At 45.7% G+C, this 23,865-nt stretch overlaps 1 pseudogene; it reads right to left on the reverse strand.

Annotated features, from left to right (window-relative positions):
- Nucleotides 1-8,392: 8,392 nt before the first annotated feature.
- The window catches only part of LOC102432370, a 33,699-nt pseudogene continuing 18,226 nt past the window's right edge, over nt 8,393-23,865 (reverse strand).

Below are 23,865 nucleotides of genomic sequence, written 5' to 3' on the forward strand. Positions count from 1 at the left end.
CTTCATTGACTGGCTTATTTCACTTAGCATAATGCTCTCCAGTTCCATCCATGCTGTTGCAAATGGTAAGAGTTCCTTCTTTTTTACAGCAGCATAGTATTCCATCGTGTAGATGTACCACAGTTTTCTAATCCATTCATCTACTCATGGGCACTTAGGCTGTTTCCAGATCTTAGCTATGGTGAATTGTGCTGCTATGAACATATGGGTGCACATAAACCCTGGGCTTTTATATATTAGGATAAATATATATATTTTACACATATTATATATAGACATGTTTTCATGTCTATGTTTTCATCTAGGATTTTTTTCTCCTAGAATTTTTATGGTTTTGAGTCTTACATTTAAGTCTTTAATTTTTTAAAAATTTATTCTTGTGTGTGGTATAAGAAGGTGGTCTAATTTCATTTTTTTGCAAGTTATCTGTCCAATTTTTCTTACACTACTTATTGAATAGACCATCTTTACCCCATTGTATATTGTTGCCTCCTTTGTCAAATATTAATTGAGCATAAAGGCATGGATTTATTTCTGGGCTCTCATTCTGTTCCATTGATCTATATGTCTGTTTTTATGCCAGTATTATGCTGTTTTTATCACTATGGACTTGTGGTATAGTTTGATATCAGGGAGTGTGGTTCCTCCAACTTTTTCTTCTTTCCCAAGATTGTTGTGGCCTTTGGGGGTCTTTTGTGGTTCCATATAAATTTTTGGAGTATTTGTTCCAGTTCTGTGAGATATGCTATTGGTACCTTGATAGGAATTGTGTTGAATCTATAGATTGCATTAGGTAATATCTATATTTTAATGATAATTTTTTGTATCCATGAACACAGTATATGCTTCTACTTTTTAAAAATCTTCTTCAGTTTCTTTATTCAGTGTCTTATAATTTTTCAAGTACAAGTCTTTTACATCCTTGGTTAAATTTATTTCTAGGTATTTGGGTGTGTGTGTTTTTTTTAAATGCCATTGTAAATGGGATCTTAGTATCCTTTCTGATATTTCATTAGTGGTGTATACAAATCCAACTGACTTCTGGGTATTTATTTTGTATCCTGCTACTTTACTGAATTCTTTTGATCAGTTCCAGTAGTCTCTTGGTGGAATCTTTAGGCTTCTTTATATATAGTATCATGTCATCTGCACATACTAGTAGTGACAGTTTGCTTCTTGCTTTCCAATGTGGATGCTTGTATTTCTTCTTCTTGTCTGATTGCTGTGGTTAGGATTTCCTGTACCATGTTGAATAAGAGTGGTGAAAGAGGACATCCCTGACTTGTTCCTGATCTCAAGGTAAACATTTTTAGTTTTTGCCCACTGAGTATGATGCTGGCTGTGGGTTTGTCATAATTGGTCTTCACATTGAGGTATGTTCCCTCTATTCCCACTTTGCTGAGGGTTTTTAAAAATCATAAGTGGGTGTTGGATTTTATCAAATGCTTTTTCTGCACCTATTGATATGATTATATGACTTTTACCCTTTATTTTGTTTATGTGGTGTGTCACATTCATTCACTTGTGACTATTGTACCAGCCTTAGACCCCCAGAATAAATCCTACTTGATCATAGTGTATGATATTTTTAATGTATTGTTTTGTCTGGTTTGCTAACATTTTGTTGAGGATTTTAGCATCTATGTTTATCAGGGATATTGGCCTACAATGTCCTTTTCTTGTAGTGTCTTTATCTGGTTTTGCAATTAGGATAATGTTGGCCTCATAAAATGAGGTTGGGAGTCTTCTCTCTTCCTGAATTTTTTGGAATAGTTTGAAAAGGATAGGTGTTAGTTTTTTGAATGTTCGGTAAAATTCACCTGTGAAGCCATTCAATCCAGGACTTGCTTGTTGGGAGGCTGTGTTTTTCTTTTAGTTTTTTTTTTTTTTTACTGCTTCAATTTTTAAAAAATATGTTTTTATTAATTTCAGAGAGGAAGGGGGAGAGAGAGAGAGAGAGAGAGAGAGAGAGAGAGAGAGAGAGAGGAAAACAAGAAACATCAATTAGGAAAGAGAATCATTGATCAGCTGCCTTCTGCACGCCCCCCACTGGGGATCGAGCCAACATACACCCTGACTGTGAATCGAACCATGACCTCCTAGTTCAGTGGTTCTCAACCTTCCTAATGCCGCGACCCTTTAATACAGTTCCTCATGTTGTGGTGACCCCCAATTTCATTGTTACAAATTGAACATAATTAAAGCATAGTGATTAATCACAAAAACAATATGTAATTATATATGTGTTTTCCGATGGTCTTAGATGACCCCTGTGAAAGGGTCATTCGACCCCCAAAGGGGTTGTGACCCACAGGTTGAGAACCGCTGTCCTAGTTCATAGGTCAATGCTCAACCACTGAGCCACACCAGCGGGCTATTGCTTTAATTTCATTAGTTGTAATCTGTTTGTTCAGATTTTCTGATTCTCCCTGACAGTTTTGGAAGATTGTATATTGCTGGGAATTTATCCACTTTTTCCAGATTGTCCAATTTGTTGGCATATAGTTGTTTGTAATATTCTTACAATCCTTTGTATTTCTTTGGTATCAGTTGTTATTTTTCTTTCATTTTTTCTTTTATTTATTTATTTGGGTCATTCTCTTTTTTTTCCTGATGAGTCTGGTTAAAGGTTTGTCAATCTTCTTTATCCTTTTAAAGAACCAGCCCTTGATTTCATTGATATTTTGTATTGTTTTTTAAGACTCTATTTTGTTTATTTCTGCTCTGATCTTTATTATTTCTTTTCTTCTATTCACTTGTGCTTTGTTTATTGTTCTTTTTCTAGTTCCTTTAATTGTAAAGTTAGATTGTTTATTTGAGATTTTTCTTGAAGTAGGCTGGTAATGCTATGAATTTCCCTCTCAGAATTGCTTTCCCATGTACCCTAGATTTTGGGTTGTTCTCATTTTCACTTATTTCAAGGTACTTTTTCATTTCTATGTTGATCTCAGTGTTAATGCATTCATTGTTTAGTAACATGTTGCTTGGCCTCCAAGTCTCTGGGTGTTTTTCAGTTTTTTCTTGTGATTGATTTCTAGTTTTGAAGCATGGTAGCAACCATCTCGGGTAAAAATTGCTGTTTAATATTTTAACCCTGCTGTTCTGGCTTCTGTAGTTATTTGCTTGCTAAAACAATAGAAAAGTTATTTTGATTTTCTGAACTATATAAATTATTCCATTCAGTTGAATACCCCATTGATTGTGGTTTGAATATCCCATTGATTGTGATCTTACTGGTCTTAAAAAACACATTCCTCTGCACCTGGAGACCAGGACAGCACAATTACTTTAAATTGCCTCAGTGGCTCCAGATAATGTGTTTCTGTTGACTCAGTAGTCCAAAGACCTGGAACTATAATTAATCTTTGTAGATAACTAATCTGCTCAATCTAGCTTCTGTAGCAAACTGCTTTTTGCAAACCAGGTTCCTCATTCCAAACCTTGAGATGTAATCAATACCTTTGTGATATTTGCCTGTATAAGTCTGATGTTTTGGCCAAGGGGGCACTGCGAGATTTGGAGCCCCTTCTTCCTTGCAGTTGCCGGTTTTATTGATTAAATGACTCATTGATTTGATCTTGCATCCTGTGTGTCACTCGTGGGGACATTAAAACAGTTTCATACCATTATGGTCAGAGAAGATGCTTGATATGATTTCAATTTTCTTAAATTTATTGAGAGTTGTTTTGTGTCCTACAATGTAGTCTATCCTTCTCTGGTTGGTGTGGCTCAGCAGTTGAGCATCAACCCAGGAACTAAGAGGTCACTGGTTTGATTCTTAGTCAGGGCACATGCCTGGGTTGTATGCTTGATCCCCAGTAGGGGGCATGCAGGAGAAAGCTGATCAATGATTTCTCTCATCATTGATGTTTTCTATTTCTCTCTTCCTCTCTGAAAAATCAATAAAAATATATTAAAAAAATTCCCTCCTATGGCTGTATTACTGTCAGTCTCTCCCTTTATGTTCATGAAGATATGCTTTACATATTTGGGTGCTCCTATGTTGGATGCATAAATGTTTACAAGGGTTATACCTTCTTGTTGGATTGCTACTTTTGTCATTGTGTAGTGTCCTTCTTTGTCCCTTACTATTGCCTTTGTTTTAAAGTCTACTTGATCAGATATAAATATTGCTACTGGGCTTTTTCCCCCTTCCCACTTGCATTAAATATCTTTAAAAATAAATATATTTTTATTGATTTCAGAGAAGAAGGGAGAGGGAGGGAGAGATAGAAACATCCATGATGAGAGCGAATCATTGATCGGCTGCCTTCTGCATGCTGTACCCTGGGGGCTGAGTCCACAATCTGGGCATGTACCCTGATCGGGAATCGAACTGTGATTTCCTGGTTCATAGGTTGATGCTCAACCACTGAGCCACACCAACTGGGCTACCCTATGTCTTTTGATTGGAGCATTTAAGCCATTTACAATTAAAGTGATTATTGAGAGGTACATATTTATTGCTATTTTATTCTTTTAACTATGTTTCTCTGTTTCTTCTTCTCTACCTCCTCCTTCTTTTTCATTGTCTTCTTCTTCAGGAAGACCTTTTAATGACGTCTTGTAATATTGATTTGGTGGTGACAAACCCCTTTAATTTTTTTTTTTGTGCCTAAGAAGCTCTTTATTTCTCCATCACTTTTTAAATGATAGTCTTGTTGGGTAAAGTAGTCTTGAGTGTAGGTCCTTGCTTTTCATCACTTTGACAATTTCATGTTAAGCCCTTCTGGCCTGACATGTTTCTGTTGAGAAGTCAGCTGTCAATTTTATAGAAGGTCCTTTGTAGGTAACTGACTTTTCCTTACAATCAGCCTGGCTTGGATCATGCTTTGGACTTTCCTAAAAGCTCTTAAAGTTTCACAAACCCCAAACTAGTAGCATCTGGCCTCTGCATACCCAATACCTGTTGCTACAAAGCAATCTGTAGGTGGCTGCTACTTGTGGGGGGCTTGGAGGTGCCCAGGAAAGGCTAAGATGAGAACCAAGGCCGGCTGCTGCTAGTGTCAGGGCTGGGGCCACTTAGTAAGAGGTACAGGGCATGCTGAGGCCAGATACTGCTTGTTTGAGAGATTTTAGGAAAGTCTGAAGCATGAACCAAGACAGACCACTCATATGGAAAAGTAACTGGAGACAGCTTGGATGGGCCTGAAAGTTGGCTGGGATGGGGCCTTGGAATCCACAGGGCAGGGCAAATAGTGTGAGCCAGGTTGATGAAATCTCAAATATGGCAACTGCCTGCTAGCTGGGGGAAGGAGGGGCTTATCTAAGGAGCAATGGCCTCTGCCAGCACTTCAGTCTGGCAGAAAGCTGCCCCCAGGTCTTGCCCTGATGCTCAACAATTCAGTTCCTCACCATATGTCTCTGGTGCCCTTCAAATTGCTGCCCCAGTGCTGGAGCTCAGAGGGAGAGAGTCTTTCAGAGGAACTGCCTGGGACTCCAGCAGCCTGTGTTTCCCTCAGCCTCAATTCCCACTGGGTTTTATAGCCAGAAGTTATAGGGACTTCTCTCCCTGGCACTGGAATCCTGGGTGGGGGCTAGGACCCATTTGCTACCTCCATAGTTGAGATATCCCTTTCAATTTTTATCCACCACACATGGGTACATGACCGTCCTGTTACACTGTCTGCCTCTCCTAATTCCCTAATTGTAGGACTTCCATTCAGCTTGATTTCAGGCCATTCTAAATGATGGTTGTTCTGTAGTTCAGTTGTACTTTTGATGTGGTTGTGGGAGGAGGTGAGCACAGTGTTTATCTATGCCACCATCTTGCCCAGAAGTCTATGATTAATTTTTTGTTGAAATAACAATACCAGTATTTTAAAAAAATATATATTTTGTTGATTTTTTACAGAGAGGAAGGGAAAGAGATAGAGAGTCGGAAACATCGATGAGAGAGAAACATCGATCAGCCGCCTCCTGCACATCTCCTACTGGGGATGTGCCCGCAACCCAGGTACATGCCCTTGACCGGAATCGAACCCGGGACCTCTCAGTCCACAGGCCGACGCTCTATCCACTGAGCCAAACCGGTTTCGGCAACAATACCAGTATTATAGTCTGTCTATCTCTGTCCATTATCTCCATATCTATAAACATCTTTATATATATTATTCTCATTTGTATATTTATCATACATTTTTTATGGTTACTGTGTTCCATTTTTTATACAGTTTAGACATATATTTGGTGATGTTCCAAAGGATTTAATCCAGGTATATCATGGATATACAACAGAAAAAGTAACCTTCCCTTCCACTATAAGTTGGTATTTGTTTTTTAATTTTATGTTTTCTTGTAAATTCATAAGTTAAGCTTTTTTAACTATGTAAAAAATATATGCAATGTGTTTGTCAACAACATAAAATCCTTACTAGTTTTTGTATCAGATTTTTTTCCCTATAGCTTAACTGTAATATAATTTATGTGTAATAGCACCTTTTTCATGAATAAAGCTTGTTGATATTTGACATATGTATGCATCAAAGAAGCCATCAGCACATTAAGGTAGTAATCACACCCGAAAGTGTTTTCTTGCTCCTTTTAAAAAATATATATTTTTATTGATTTCAGAGAGGAAGGGAGAGGGAGATAAAAACATCCATGATGAGAGAGAATCATTGATCAGCAGCCTCCTGCACATCCCCTACTGGGGAATGAACCTGAAACCTGGGCATGTGCCCTGACCAGGAAGCATGTGCCCTGACCAGGAATCAAATGCGGACTTCCTGGTCCCTAGGTTGATGCTCAACCACTGAGCCACACCAGCCGGGCAGTACCTTAATTCTTAATGTGTTGAAAAAAATATGACTCAGTATCTCGGAAGTGTTTGGTTGTCGCGCGCGTGTGTGTGTGTGTGTGTATGTGTGTGTGTGTGTGAATTTGCTGCCCCTTTGCATGTTCCTGATTGTATCTGTGTATTTGTGTTCCTCTTTATGTCTGTGTTCTGTCTACAAGTATGTTTGTGCGAGTGTGTGTGTGTGTGTGTGTGTGTGTGTGTGTGTGAATTTGCTGCCCCTTTGGATGTTCCTGATTGTATCTGTGTATTTGTGTTCCTCTTTATGTCTGTGTTCTGTATCCTAGTATGTTTGTGCTGGTGTGTGTGTGTGTGTGTGTGTGTGTGTGTGTGTGTGTGAGAATTTGCTGCCCCTTTGGATGTTCCTGATTGTATCTGTGTATTTGTGTTCCTCTTTATGTCTGTGTTCTGTTTCCAAGTATGTTTGTGCTGGTGTGTGTGTGTGTGTGTGTGTGTGTGTGTGTGTGTGTGTGAATTTGCTGCCCCTTTGGATGTTCCTGATTGTATCTGTGTATTTGTGTTCCTCTTTATGTCTGTGTTCTGTATCCTAGTATGTTTGTGCTGGTGTGTGTGTGTGTGTGTGTGTGTGTGTGTGTGTGTGTGAATTTGCTGCCCCTTTGGATGTTCCTGATTGTATCTGTGTATTTGTGTTCCTCTTTATGTCTGTGTTCTGTTTCCAAGTATGTTTGTGCTGGTGTGTGTGTGTGTGTGTGTGTGTTCTCCTCAAGGTGCTGTTGCCCATGTTTACGGTGTGAGTCTGTGTGAGCCTGGCCATGATCCCTGCACCTGAGTGCCCAGGTGGGCCTTGGGGTGTCTGTGTCTGGCTGTCTCTGTCTTGTGGTGTCTGTACATTTCCCTGTGAGTATGTGTGTCTGTGCCCCCGGGCAAACAGCAGCTTTAGAGGGGATCTCCCTGAGAGTGACTCCCAGGAGTGAGGGAGAAGGAGACAATATGTGCTCCTTCCCCACCCCCAGGCTGAGCCCCTTCTGCCCCTGCTGCTCCCAGCCTGTGATGTGCCCCTGGGGGTCCCATCCTAAGGATGGATGAAGTGAAGGGTCAGTTCATAGAACCCCAAGCCCAGGTTGGGGGAGAAGGTGGGGAAGACCCTGATGGCAGAAAGAACTGAAAGGATGAAGAGGGGGAGTTTTTAGGGAGGACTCTGGGCCCTGGGAGAAGGGCTGGAAGACCCTGGATCCCTGGGGAGGAATGCGTGGGCGGGTGCACATGGGGGAAGCTGAGGGGTAAGACCTCTAGGCCCCTGGGCCCTCCTAGGAATGAGGGACGGGGCACCTCTGCAGAAGCTGGGAGAGTCCTGTGGAACCCGGTCCCTGGAGAGCTGGTCACTCACTTGCCCACCCCGGGCCTAGGCTGGGACCCAGCGGAGGCAGGTGCCTGGGCTGCTGAGAGCATCACTCCCGGAACTCTGGGTCCTGGTCACCTACTGGACGAGCAGGGCCACCTGGGAACACTGGGGTGTGTGCGGGAGGCAACAGGAGCGAGAATCAGGCCCTGTGCTCTCTCCAGGGGGAGGGGGGAGAGCAAGGAGGGACCACATTCAGCACAGGTTCATGCACATGATGAAGGGACAACGCAGGATCACCCTGATGTCGATGTCAGCACTTTATTATCTTCAGCCCCAATCTGAGCGCCCGCCTGGGCATCCAAAGGAACAAGAGCCTTGGAGGCAGGGTAGTGACTGATGTTCACTTAAAAGAACAGAAATGCGGGAATGCTGGCCGCCCTGGGCCCTTCCCCATCAGCCTCAACATCCCCCCTCGCCCCGCCATGTGGGGGCACCGAGGCAGCCAGGGGTCTGCCCAAGGTCACACCCAGAAGGGATGCTGAATTTACTGCTGTTGCATCTGACCAAACTCCTTTTCCCGAAGTTCACTCCTTTTGATCTTGCCGAGGACACTTTTGGGCAGCTCGGGGACAAACTCCACCTGGGTGAGGAGAAAGCACACCATCCTGAGTCCTGCTGTCACTTTCTACCAGTCCCCACTCCCCTCTTCGCCCTGCACGTCCCCCAAACAGGCTGTAGCAGGTGGTGTCCTCAATGGTGGGGCCAAGTATGTCAGGTTCTCCTCCTGACCCCCTGAAGCTGGCTGCAGCCCTGTGACGTGCTCTGACCAATGAAATGTGGGGGAGTGAAGCGTGCCACCTCTCACAGGAGAGTCGGAACCTCTGAGCCTGGCCACCCTCTCTGTCCATCCCTGACAGCACCTGGCCGGTCCCGGCATGGTGGCTGCTTCTCTACCGGGTCCCAGGAGACCAGGGTGGGCATGTGGCATGAGCATGGGAGCTGCCTTCCCTAGAAGAAGCCACGTGGCTGTGGGGCTGATTGTTACAGTAACATCTAGCCCTTCCTAACTGGTACGCATCCCTGTTCTATCTCTAGGAGGCAGCAGAGCCTGACATTAAAAGCAAGAACGCTGCTGCTGTTAGAGACACGTGGTTTGAGGTCCAGCTCTGCCTGTATTAACTCTATTCTCTGAGCCTCAATTTCAACTCCGTAAAATACATGGTTAGACCATTTCAGGCTGCGGAGAGGGTGAAATGAAATAATAATGCACGTGAAGCATTGAATCCAGGGCCTGGCACATGAACTAAATATTCAGTAACTGTTAACTACACAGCTTTACAAGATGCACTGACTATAAACATTCAGACAATGTAGGAAATGTTAACTGTTGGCATCCATATCCTTTCAAACTTTGTTTTTAAACAAATACAATAATGTTGTGCTTATTCTCTCATATCCTGCTTTTTGTCTTAACAATATATTGTGGTACCTTTATATTAAAAATAAAAAATCTACACCATTTAAAATTACAAGATAATATTATATTTCACAAATAATTTTATAACTTCTCTATTGGACAAATGCAGCCCTGGCCAGTGTTTCTCGGGGGTTGGAGCGTCGGCCCACACAGAGAAGGGTCTCAGGTTTGATTTCAGGTTCAGGGCATGTACCTGGATTGCAGTTTCCATCCCTGGCTCTAGTTAGGGTGTATACAGGAGGCAGCCAATTGATGTGTCTCTCTACATCAATGTCTCTCTCTCTCTCTCTCTCTCTCTCTCTCTCTCTCTCTCTCTCTCGTCCTCCCTCTCTCCCTTCATTCCATGCTCTTTAAAAATCAATGGGAAAAATATCCTCATGTGAAGATTGACAATAAATAAATCTGTAAACAGAAAAACCAATGCAGTAGAATAAAAAGTATAAGAATAGACGGCATGTCTTAAGGATAAATATAATTTTGTTAACACTCATTTGTTATGTACATAAGTAAGTATTGAGTGACAATATGGAATGTATTTCTTAGAATCATGCTTAGGAATAGTTAGAAAGAGGCTGATTTGGATGTCTTTTTCAAATTTTGAAGGATGTTAAATAGCCTCCTTGGATAGCTTTGGGCACTGGTCTGATTTTTTTTGCCCTCAGGGTAATGTGCAGCATGTTTTGGGGTTTCCAACCTAGAATAGAGGTTCCATCCCATTCAGTTGGCTGCATCCACCCCTAAGCTGAATTGCTTCTTCTGCAGAGAAAAATGCTCGTTCTATGTGCGGTTACACTGTCTCCCGGCCACCCGACCAGACTTGGGGCAGCAGAGCAAGGAAGGGCTCGAGCATCGGCCCCACTCACCTTCCTCGGGTACTTGTACGGGGCTGTCACTGCCTTCACGTGCTCCTGCAGCTCCTTGGCGAGCTGGTCCGGGTCATGGGACAGAAACTGTGGGGTCAGGACAATGAAGGCCTTCACCACCTGCAACGCAGAACCAGAGCCCGGCCTCAGGGTGAGTGCCACCCAGTTCCCTGGTTTAAAAGTAAGTGTTAATGCAGCGAATGGCAAAGCAAGCTGACACCTGAGCCTTTGGAAAAGGACAAGGCCAGGTTCAAACCCAAATACTTCCAATTTCTCCTCTTTCTCTTGCAAAATCACTTAACCTCAAATTCCTTCTCTGTGACATGCGCAGAGTACAGGTTCATCCCATGGAGCTGAACATGGTGGCCTTATGTTCAGATTCCATGAGATGATACACATAAAACATGCACCCAGTGTAACTTTATTATTATCCCCAGCATCATTGTTTTCATCATCATTTTTACCACTAATGTATGTACAGTTCTGTGCCTGGAACCTTGTGGGCTTTTAATAATTGTTGGTAACTTATTGATCTTATTGTTTTTATTTTTTAAGTACTTGTTGATTATTTTTTTAAAAAATACGTTTTATTGATTTCAGAAAGGAAAGGAGGGGGAGAGATAGAAGCATCAATGATGAGAGAGAATAATCAGTCTGCTTCCTCCCGCAGGCCCTCTACTGGGGATCTAGCCCAAAACCTGGCATGTGTCCTGACAGGAATCACACCTGGTTCCTGGGTCAACACTCAACCACTGAGCCACACAGGCTGGGCTGCACTTATTGCTTTTATATTGTTATTTATGTCCCCATTTATGTTATTTATGTCCCCATTTAATTGCACAGGCCTTGTACATAGTAGGTGCTCAATAAATCCAATGAATGCATTGGAAACAGAGTGCTCAGATTTCCATCCTGGCTCCACCACAGTAGATAACTTGCAATCCGGGCAAGTTATTTAACTTCTGTATGCTGTCTCTTTGTCTATTAAAAGGTATAATAAGGAATAGTCTCTAACTCAATAGGTTGCTGTGAGGGTTAAATGAGCCAGCTCACCCAGTATCTAGTCAGGATGTCACAGATGATGCCACAGTGCCTCCCGCTGCCCACACGGTGTAAGTGTGCCGCGCACACCAACTGCTCTGGAAGGTTCCCCTGCACCAGCCTTCCAGTGCCCACATGCAGACCCCATGACCTCCTGTCCTGCTCCTCACCTGCCCTCGGATCGGGTCCGGGCTGCTCACCACAGCTGACTCAGCCACCGCCGGATGCTCAGCCAGGGCGCTCTCCACCTCTGCCGGCCCAATGCGGTACCTGCGGGACCAAGGGTTCCTGCTCTGGGTCTGAGCAGATGCCAGGGCTGCAGTGACCCAGGCCCTCCAATCCCATGTTTGGGAGTCACAGCTCCCCTGGGCACAGAGGGCAACCTTCACGAGAACCAGAGGCCTGTGAAAAGGCTCTGCAGTGGGACCAGGATGTGGAGACCTGGGCATTCCAGGCTCAGATGCTCCCAGGTCTCCCCTCACTGCCTCCTGTGGGCGGGTGGGGGTGGAAGGCTGTCCTCCTGGGGCTGTGGGCTGCCACCAGGACCTTCCCAGAAGGACTCTTACTGTACTCTTGGGAGCCTCAGACTTTGTCTTAAACGTTTAGGTAAATTCTGTCCCACTACATCAGCATCTCATTTAGAAATTTAAAAACTAAAACCGACTTAATTTCCCTGATGCATCCAAAGGAAGTTGTTACTTGTGTCACTTTTCCTCCACAAATCACCTAGGCACGAGGAACAACAGATCGGGAGCCACACTACCTCGGTTCAAATCTGGGCTTCACCCTGCAGTACCATGGAAACTATCAGCAACTTAGTTCACTAGTCAATGACTCAGTGTTCTCATCTGTAAAATAGGCACAATAATGGCATCTACTGGGTTAAGCAAAGCACAGAGGAGTGTACTTTCATACAGTAAGTACTCCATAAGCTTAGCTGCTATTGTTGTTCTGTGACATGTGTCCCAGTAGAGGAACACAGAGAATAATTTCCCCCAACCAATGGGGACAAATAGGGGCTCAAATAAGTCTCCCTTCCCAATCCTATATCCCCTCTTTAAATTGCACGGTGTCTACTGTGGTTGCACTTCCAGGCCTTCTTAACCTTTATTTTGATGGCGGGGGAGATGCACAGATACCCCCGGCCAGGGCCCTGTAGACATGGCTGCATCAGGAATAGGCTGAGGGCCCATCCCCAGTGCATGGAGGAAATGTGAAGCAACCTAGAGCTGCCAGGCCCCAGCTCAGCCACACCTACCCAGAGGCGTTGATGATGTCATCGTCCCTCCCCAGGAACCAGATGTAGCCCTCTTCGTCAATAGTTGCTTTGTCCCCAGTGTTGTAAAAGTCCCCACACTCCACTTTGGCCGTCTTCACTGGGTCATTCTGCAAAGAGAACGTCGCTCTTATTGAAGGCAGTGAGGTTAGAGATGTTGAGCTGCAACCTGGGGCTCAGATCTGGGTTTGAATCCTGCTTCTCACTCCACCAGGCACCTGTGCAAATTTTGTAAATCTCTCTGTGTCTATTTGCTTTAAATGCAAACACTCAACGCATGCTACTGGTCAATTAATGCATAAAACACACTGACAATTGATATTAATATAACATAGTAGCTGAATAGACGAAAGGTGTCAATAAACATTTGCTAAATGAATTTTCTTCCCCAAGTGCTATCTCATCTCTTCCTCAAAGAAAACTTGTGGCTCTGGCCAGTGTGGTTCAGTTGGTTGAGTATCATCCCATGTACCAAAAGGTTGCTAGTTCACTTCCTGGTCAGGGCACATGCCCAGGTTGTTGGCTCAGTCCCTAGTATGAGCCGTCCAGGATCTAGCTGGTCATGTTTGATGAAATAATTGCAGACTTCTCTAACCAGGTGGAGGAAAAAGTCACATAAGTTCAGAAGACACATAGAACCCCAAGTAGAAGAACCCAAACAGGCCTGTGCCCTGACATATCATAATTAAAATGCCAAAAATTGAAAACCAAGAGAGAATCTTAAAGGCAGCAAGAGGAAAGCAAACTGTTACCTACAAAGGAGTTCCCATAAGGCTGACACCTGACTTCTCATCAGAAAATCTATAGGCCAGAAGGGAATGGTATGAAGTACTCAAGGTAATGGAAAGCAAGGATCTGAAACCAAGATCACTATAATCAGCAAGGCTATCATTCAAAATAGACAGTCAAATAAAGAGCTTCCCAGACAAAAAAAAATGCCCAAAGGAGTACATCACCGCCAAACCAGCATTACAAGAAATGCGATAGGCACTGCTGTAATGAGAAGGAGAAACAGAGAGCGAAACCTACACATACAGAATTCAAATGGCAACAAATAAGTACCTATCAATAACCCTAAATGTAAATGGATTAAATGGTCTAATCAAAAGGGATAGGCTAACTGAATGGATACAAAAATATGAGCCAACTATATACTGTCTATAAGATTCCCACCTCAGAACAAAAGACATACACAGGAAGAGAGTGAAGGAATGGAAAAAAAGTTTTCCATGCAAATGGAAAGGAAAAAAAAGCAGGAGTAGCAATACTCATATCCGAAAAAATAGACTTCAAAATGAAGGCCATCACAAAAGACAACAAAGATCACTACACAATACTAAAGGGATGGATCCAACAAGAGGATAGAACCCTGGTAAACATATATACACCCAATATAGGAGCACCTAAATATATTTGAAAAACTGCTAGAGGACTTTAACGGAGATATTGACAACAATGCAGTCATAGCAGGGGACTTTAACACCCTGCTGACTTCACTGGATGGATCTTCCAGACAAAAACGTGACAAGGAAACAGTGACTCTAAAGGACACACTGGATCAGATGCATTTAATTGACATTTATAGAACATTTCACCCCAAAGCAGCAGAATATACATTCTACTCAAGTGCACATGGATCATTCACAAAGATAGACCACATGTTAGGACACAAAACAAGTCTCTACAAGTTCAAGAAGATAGAAATCATATCAAGCATCTTCTCAGATCACAGTGGAATGAAATTAGAAATCTACTACAGTAAAAGCACCCCCAACAACATTCAAACACATGGAGGCTCAATGGCATGTTATTAAACAAAGTATGGGTTACCAACGACATCAAGAAATCAATAATAGCCCTAACTGGTTTGGCTCAGTGGATACAGCGTTGGCCTGCAGACTGAAAGGTTCCAGGTACGATTCCTGTCAAGGGCATATACCTTGGTCGCGGGCACATCCCCAGTAGAAGGTATGTAGGAGGCAGCTGATCGATGTTTCTCTCTCATCGATGTTTCTAAATCTCTATCCTTCTCCCTTCCTCTCTATAAAAAATCAATAAAATGTATTTAAAAAATAAAGAATAAAGCCTTTCTGGAAACAAATGAAAATAAACACACGACTCAAAATCTCTGGGCCACAGCAAAAGCAGTCCTGAGAGGGAAGTTCATAGCACTACAGGCACACCTCAAAAAAACAAGAAAAATTAACAATAAATTATTTAACCATCCAACTCAAAGAACTACAATGTGGACAACAAGAAGAGCCCGGAGTAAGTAGAAGGAAGGAAATAATAAAGATTAGAGCAGAAGTTTATGACATTGAGACAAAAAAAAAACTAATACAAAAAATCAATGAAACCCAGAACTGGTTCTTTGAAAAGATAAACAAAATCAAAGAATGGTTTAGCCAGCGTTTTTTACTGTTGGTTGATAGTATCACATGAGGAGCAGCGTCCCCTGGAGGCCAGAGTGATAACAACAGTGACTCCAAGAGAGAGACCCTCTGATGGCTGTTCTTTTGGAGAAAGGAGGTGGAATCTGAGATCAATTTCAGGTGTGCCCACCCTTCCATGGCCCATCTTGGAAGCTGAGAATTTCCTCTTAGTGGCCTCTACTACCCTGGGAGGGCTAGGGGATATCTGGGCAGTTTCCTTAGAGCCCATCACAGGTTCTGTCATCCCTGGATGTCCCATTAGGCTTTGGGGCTGAAAGACATGGGTTTGAATCTTAGATCTGCCGTTTATTTGTCATGGGGAAACGCATGACTCCTATGGTCTGCAGGTGGTTTTCTCTGAGAAGTGGGGGAGGGGAGGCCTCAGGAGGCTCAGGACAGTGACTAGGTTTGTTCACACCCTGTTGGTAAATTGGATGATAGCATGTGAACCCAGCCGAAGCCGCATTCTTAATCATCAGCCCCAATTCTGATGATCCCGAAGCCAGGCTTCTCTACCCTATCAGTGCCACATGGGTTAGGAGAGGAAAGGCTGTGAGCTTTGCAGGAACTGGACCTGGCTTCACTGAACTGGAGCACATAACGGAGATGGGAGGAGTCTCAGGATGCAGAGTTGAGTCCCCTCCCTTCTCGCTGCAGGGGTGTCAGAAACAGGGAGTGGCAGGCGGGGCGCCCTCACCTCATACAACATGAACAGGCCGATGGGCTTGGTGGGCTTGATCCTGATGCCAAGGTTGCCCTCAGTGTTGGGCGGCAGGATGTTGCCCTCGTCGTCGATGATCTGGAGCAAGAGGTCTGTGAGTCCCCCTGCAGGGCTCCCAGCATCCTGCCCACCCAAGCTCTGCCTGGCTTATGCGTGTGACACCAGTGGGGACCATGGGGAGGTCCCTGGCAGAAAACAGAATGAAGCTGTCAAGTCTTGGAAATCAGCAAGTCATGGGTGTGTTTGTTTCCTGGTACGTGGACGTCACATGTGTCTTCAAGCTAGAAACAGGGTCAGGACAAGCTAAAAGCCCCGGCGGGTGGACAGAGCTGCCGGCGCTCCTCCAGGTCCCGTGTGCCACGGCTGTGTGTGCGGCCTCGGCTGGGAGTGTTGAAACCTCCCAGGAAATCAGAGGGAACTAGGAGGAGAGGAGCAAGGACACCGCGGGCAGGGGGCACGGCTGCTTCTGCCACCTGGTGTCACATGGGGTCTGATCCCAGCTGAGCCCTCAGAGCTCCCTGGCCCCGCCTTTAGCAACAAACCTGGACATCGAAGGGTGGGATGGCTTTCCCCATGGAACCGGGCTTGACCTGTGATCCCCAGAGGTGGCGCATGTGAATCCCTGTGCACAAAAGGAAGAGAATACCAGTTGTCAACGGGTCCAGGCAGATCACAGAGCAGCAAGAACCATACACAGCACCCCTGCTCGCGGGGTCACGGGTCGCTGCTCATAGAGCCTGTGGGGAGCTGGGAGCTCTGAATCCTCGGCCACAGGGTCCCGTGGGGGAGGCCAAGAAAGGAGCCAAGGGCTGAGCTCGGGGCTGTGGGCGAGTTGTGGGTGGGGGAGTGCCCACTGCACGCCAGGCTTGTGTCCATTTGACCAACACTTACTCAAGACTGAAGCTGACAGGATCCCTGCCCCATCTGCCCTCGGGGCTGCGCTGGAATCACTTAGGTTGCTCCTCTGCCACCACGCCCACCCCATTGCCCTCCTGGTGACCTCTGCCTCCTTCCTGGTTCTCTGAAGCTACCATCTGTCCTAGAGCGAAGCCTTCACAGTCAGAAGATGAGGTGATGCCCTGGTCTCCTCTGTCAGAGGGGCCGGGCCAGCACCCCCTCTCAGAGCCTGCGGGGTGGGAAGCTGCACTGGCCACACCCAGGAGCTCACCTGGCTCCTCAGGGCAACCAGCCAGACTCAGGCCCCAGGAGAAGGCCTGGGCGATCCTCCTTCGGTGGTATTTCCCCGCATTTCTGTTGTCGCCAACAGGGCATTATACTGACTTTTGAGGGTGTTTCCCTCCATAGAAAACAAGCGTCTGAGCATGGACACGGCCCCTTGGGCTCTGCACCCCTGACACCTGGTGCACGACCCCCCACATCAGTGAGGACAGCAGGCCGGCCCTGGGGGATGTGCAGGCTGAGCACAGCCCTGGGGAGAACACACCCCTTCCCCTCCCCTCGCCACCACCCGCAGGGTCAGCATTCTGTTCCCATTTTGGACACTGGGAAGCCCAGCTTCTGGCAGGGCCCACCTATGCCTATGGGCATGAAGCTGCCATGGGCGATGCTCAGAGGAACTGACACCTGAGCTCCTGGGAGAGGAAGGCCTCCCTCTCCAAGCTGCTGCTCACACTTCAGGACACGGAATCGCCCACAGGTGAGCGAGTGGGTTGCAAGTGCTTTGGGAAATGAGGCTCCGGGCAGCGAGGAGGGAGTATTCTGTGGCTTCAAGCAGTCGATGCCAAGGGACTGGGGTTATGGGTGTAGCGTGTGCTTCTCCTTGTCCAAAAGTGAACTGTGAGCCATGCAAGGTCAGGCCTCGAGCCCTCACATTTCTCAGGCTGGAATCAGACAGCTTAACTGACTAAAATAAAACATTATTTTTTGCAAAAAATAACAACACACTGTCATACAGATATGTGAATCAGGACCAAAAGAGACTGCCCTACGCATCAGGGGCTTGAAGATGCCAGCACGGCAGACTGCACAGCCTGCCCACTGCGTGCTCAGTGATCGCCTTGGGGGTCACAGTGTGTGTGTGTGTGTGTGTGTGTGTGTGTGTTTGCATGATTGAGATGCCTCTGCTCTCTCCTCCCCTCCTGCTCATGCCCCACAATCAAACGTGTGTGCTGCCCTCATACACACCCAGAGATGAGCTTCCGGGCCCAACTCCTGCCTGGCCCTGTGGCTGCTGCTCTAGGGAGGGAGGGTGATGTGGGCAGGACTCGCAGGTGGGGCTTCCATGAGGCAGGAGGTGCCTCCATTGCTCCTCCCGGTTCCCCTGATCCCAGGGACCCAGCCCCTGTCCTCAGATGCCTTTGGAAGGTTTTGTCCAATAGTCGTCAGCACACTGAGGTCTTGACAAGACAAAGACTGTGTGTGAATCGTCTCTCTGCAAACATTTGGGGCCCATCAGCCTGGAACTCCAGAGCCTCCCTCTTCTGGCTGTGGGGACAGTGGGGCCGGTGCACAGGCTCTGGCAGATTCAGCTCCTCTGCTGAGCTGGGTGGCCCAGAGGTTCCCATCCGCCTACCGTTTCCGATTGTCCGTAGACCTGGTGGACCAGAAGGCCTGTCCGTTGTCTCCACTTCTCTTGCTCCTCGGGCAGCACGGCCTCCCCGCCAGCAGCGCAGTGCTCCAGAGTGGGGAACCTGAGGCTTGGGGGAGACAAGGTGTCCACAGAGCTTCACAGCAGACATCTTGCTCTCCCCCTCCCCCACCCCCACACCTCTCTTGGGACACAGAGTCAGGAGTGGTGGACAGGAGGCTGGTTTCATTAGGGGTGTCTTCCTCACTCATCTGGAGCTTTCTCCAAAGTAGGTAAAATTAGCAGAGGCTCCAGTGGAGTCATTAGTGATGCCCTGATTGGATTTTTACTGGGTTTGGACCAAGTTCATCATCTGAGGAATGTTGCAAAGAGTGGCTGTCATATGAGCTTTGAAATACAGATAGAGGCAGACTCCAAGGGCATGCTGGGATGGAGGCTAAGTGAATAAAAGCAAGTTGTATTTCGGTGTTAGCTTCATAAGGGTAGTTGTTCAACTCCTTGATATTTTAACTCTGTGTCTAAAAGTTATTAGATCTGATTTTTGAAGCAGCTGTTTCCATTTTAGAGTCTCTAAAATATACATAAGTGCCCATTAGGTTCAAAGACAAGATTAGCTCAAAATTAATCTACAAACACAGGGAAATACAAAAATAAAACTATAGCAAAATAACACTACATCCATCAGATTGGTAAAAAATAAAGACTCTGACGAGAACAAATGTTGTCAAAAATGTAGAACAAGGGAATCCTGCCTCCCTGCTGGTGGGCGCACACGGTGATTGGATACTTTGGAAAATGGGTGGTAGGATGCGGTGACACTGTGACTCAGCAATTTCTCTGAGAAAGACCCCACACAAATGAGTGCTGATGTGCACAGGGTGAATGTGCAATAACAGTGTTAGTCATCAGCAGCCCTCGAATGCAAACCACCCAGATGTCCATTAGTGTTAGAGCAGATTGATAAAAATGTCGACTTTTTATAAAATGGGATATTATACAGCAATAAACGTTAGCTACAGCAACATGATGCAACATGGGCACATCTTAGAAATATAATTTATAAAAAGAAGCCAGACATTATAGAATAATATGATTACAAAGCTCACAAGCAAGTAAAAGAGACTAATATTTCCTTAGGAGGTAAACTACAAGGGAGAGAGGGGGAGAAAAACACACACAAATGAGTGAACACCATAAAAGTCAAGACAGTGAGTTACTGTAGGGAGTTGGAGAGGTCTGAGTAGGTCACTGGGGGCTGGCGATGTTCTCTTATTGTGATTTGAATGAGTGGTTACATATTGGTTTAATTTTCAACAATTTCTTAATCTACAAATTCATGTCTTTTATATTTTTCTGTATGTTTGTTATTTCACAATAAAAAAGGTTAAAAGAGGAAAAAAGGCCACAATGATGCAAGGCTCACTGTTTCATTTGGATCTGAGTCCTGCTTAATTAACTAATTAGACTGGCTGATATTATCGCCACCAGCATTTCTCACACACACACACACACACACACACACACACACACACACACACTAGCTCTCACTGTCCTCAAAGAACCAGAGTTAGAACAGTCAGACTGTTACCATCCTTGGCTGGTGATTGAAAGAAACAGAGCCAGGGGAGAAGCTGACAGTGTTGAGCACAGGCAGCTGGAAGCAGAGGCCTGTTTGCTTCACCAGGAAGCTCCAGTTTCACACCCAAGAAATGGCAGCACAGTCCCCCCAAGGGGATTAACACCCTCCCTCCCCTCTCTGGGTTGGGATTGTGTGTAGGAGGGGGATGGGGCAGGTCAGGAACTGCCCAGTGAAGTCAAAATGGCGCAGGGGGAGGTGTGGGACCACAGAGGCTGTCAGTCTAACCTGGGAAAAGATCGTTGGCCAGGGGTGGGCCCAGTGCATGCCCCTGGAATCTTGGGAAGTTAATGGGTTGTTTTGAAAAGCCCCTGGTTGAGACCCGGGGGGTAATGCTATCTCTCTCTCTTGCCTGGGACCCCACTGGCCCAATTTGTTCCTGTCCCCTCCCGCCCAGGAGCAAAGGACCATGCAGGTCTGGAGGCCACCTGGGCCAGCGGAGACTTCCAGGCCCAAAGGATCATGAAGCAGAAACTCCAGGCATTGGCCTTTGTGTTGGCTGTTGAAGAGGAAACTGGACTTTTTCCAGGGCAGGGCCCAGAGAGATGGGGCATTGGGAAGCCGGGAGGAGAACTCTATTGATGTTACCTAACAAATAAACCACGTTGCCACATCGCAATCTCCCGGGCGTGGATCCTTGGGATTCTTTCCTCCCAACCCTGTGGAATAGCCTGTTCCCCAACAACAAGACCACAGTGAAATAGAATCCTTAAAATCCTACCCAAAGATTGTGAACACAACAGGCCACCTCTACATACCTGCCAAAATTCTGCTGCAGAATCATTCGATATACAGAGGGCGCAGCAAAGTACTGGGTGATGGGGTATTTAAAGAGTGTCTACAAAGTGAGCAGAGAAAAATTTTATTTTTATGGTTAAGATGAAAAATACTGGCCAATTATTACCATTCTTTTGTTGTTGGTGGTGGTAACTCTATTTTTTAAAATTATTACCCTTTTAATTCTGATCTCCCTTCTAGGAGAGCACATTTATTCATGATGTGCTCATGACAATAACAGCAACTGCTACCAGTTCCTGAGTGTTTTCAGGTGCAGGCCTCAGCGCTAGCACTTTACACACTTTGCCTGTATCATCTCAATATGGCCAACAATTTTATGAGGTAGTGATTATTAAAACTCCCATCGTACAGGTGAGGAGACTGAGCTCAGAGAGGTAAGGTTACCACTAACAATGTTAAAGGTGTGAAAAGGAACTAGAACCATCCTATTCCAAGGGCTCTGGTTTTAAACACTTCAATAAATTCACACACACACACACACACACACACACCAGCTACCCAGCCCTGGAGGAGCCAGGAGACCTGAGATTGTCCTGGTTGCTTTAATTTCTCAAAATGTGTATTCTGGGAGCCTCACTGACTGATTCAGTGCCTCACATTTGAGACCCCCCAGAGCCCAGGTTCTATCACCCTAATGGGCTTCTTTGTTACACACACTCTTCTCAGGAGGGGCCAGCTTTTGAACCTGAAACATGAGTTTCTCTGGGAGATTGTTGACACTGAGAGATTAGTCCTCTTACCTCCACAATGACCTTAGGGTCAAACTGGGGCAGATGGTGGATGAAGACTGTAGACCCTGCTGTCCATGGTTCAAACAGGGTCCCAATGACAGCCACAATCCAGCCTGGATCGGACAGGCACCAGAAGACATCAGAGGCCTTCAGCTGTAGTAATTTCCTGCTGACTCCAAAATACAGTGGCCTCAGCTTTGTAACCACAGTTGCATTCCCGGTCAAGGCACATGCCCGGGTTGTGGGCACCATCTCTAATCATTGATATTTCTATCTCTTTTTCCCTCCCCTTTCCTCTCTGAAACCAATCTATACTAATAAAAGGGTAATATGCTAATTAGGCCAGAAGTCCTTCTGAACAAAGCCATGGTGGTGGGGCCAAGACTGAGGGGGTTATAGGTGATCAGGCTCTCAGGGGAGAGCATTTAAGAGGATCAGGTGACAGGGGAGAGCAGTTAGGGCGTTCAGGCTGGCAGGGGAGAGCAGTTAGGGATCAGGCTGGCAGGCAGGCAAGTGGGTAGGAGCCAGCAGTCCCGGATTGTGAGAGGGATGTCTGACTGCCGGTTTAGGCCTGATCCCGGCAGTGGGACATCCCCTGAGGGGTCCCAGATTGGAGAGGGTGCAGGCTGAGCTGAGGGATACTTCCCCGACCCTGTGCACAAATTTCATGCACCAGGCCTCTAGTTAAATATAATTTTACAATGTGCAAGTTTGAGTCCTGCACTGTCATTCATTAAAAAAAAAAATCAATGGGGGGGAAATATCCTCCAGTGAGGATTAACAAAAAAAATTAAAAAAAATAACAGAAACAGCTGGTAGGTGGAAAATTGAATCCAGTGGCTACTCAGCTAGGTCTGAAGCATTTTGACACCCTACTCTTACTGCTTCTGAGGGACCTCTGTGTACATAACTCCTTGAGAAAAACTCAACTCACTCATGAGGAGCTATGGCTTTGAAGAGCTCTTCTATTACTAGGGAGGGGCCTGGAGAGCCATTCACACTCCCTCTTCCCATCTCAGAGGGCTTGGGCACACCCACAGGAAATTACAAGCCAGGGACCTCTGTTCTGAGCTTCAGACCCAACTGCCCACTGAGCATCTCTTCTGGGACGTCTCTCGGGCATCTCACACCCAGAGCATCCTAATCTCTCCTGCCTCCCGGGACTCATTCTTCTCCAGGGCTCTCTGTGTTTCAGTGACTGTCATTACTGCCCAAGCTCCAAACCTGGGAGTCCACCTTGACTCTCCAGCCCCTCCTCCCTCCCACATCTAGCCAGCACACCCTCCCATTCTCGCTTCTAAAATCTCAGACTTCTTAACTTCCTTCGTGTCCCCAGCACCTTCTCTAAGCCACCACCATCTTGCACCTAAATTATTCTAAGACCCTCTAACAGGTCTTTCTAAATCTATTCTTTTTCCAAGCCATTCTCCACCCTACAGCCACAGTGATCTTTTCAAAATACAAATTGGATTAGGTCTCTCCCTGGTTAACAACCTTTCAATACCGCCCAGTGTTTTCCCAATAAGCTCAATCTCTACACCAAAGTCCCCATGACCTTGTGTGCTCTGGCCCCACTCACTTTCTCAGCTCCTCCCATCGGTGCCTCCCGGACACCTGCAGCAGCAGCTCCTCTCAAATCTCTGTAGTTCTATGAGTGCTACTTTTTAAAAATATTTTTTTATTGATTTCAGAGAGGAAGAGACAGGGAAAGAGAGATAGAAACATCAATGGTGAAGTGAATCATTGATTGACTGCCTCCTGCATGCCCTACTCCAGGGATGGATCTCAAAACCTGGGCACATGCCCTGATCTGGCATTGAGCCATCACCTCCTGGTTCATAGGTCGATGCTCAATCACTGATCCACGCCAGCTGGGCTATGAACACTACCTTTTATATCTTTGTGCCTTTGCTTATGTTATTCTGACCTCACAGAAAACTCTCCCCTTCTTTCCACCCCCATTCCTCCAAGGTTTTGTTGATCAAGTAATATCATTTGCACAGATACCCAATGTCCACAAGACACCTTCTCTGCCCGTTGCTCTGCTTAATAAGGTACAAAATACATAGAACTTTGCCAGGGCTGACCAGCAGACCCTGAGAGACGGATGGACAGATTACTTTGACACATGTGTCTGTGAAAGAGAAGGCTAAGGGGCTTGTTTGGCTTTAGGAACCCAAACAGTCCTGTTTGCCTGCCTTGTTAGCCTTTTATTGTAACAACAGCTTGAACTAAATTTAACC

Source organism: Myotis lucifugus, unplaced genomic scaffold (genome assembly GCF_000147115.1).
Source record: "Myotis lucifugus unplaced genomic scaffold, Myoluc2.0 scaffold_480, whole genome shotgun sequence".
Lineage (NCBI taxonomy): Eukaryota > Metazoa > Chordata > Mammalia > Chiroptera > Vespertilionidae > Myotis > Myotis lucifugus.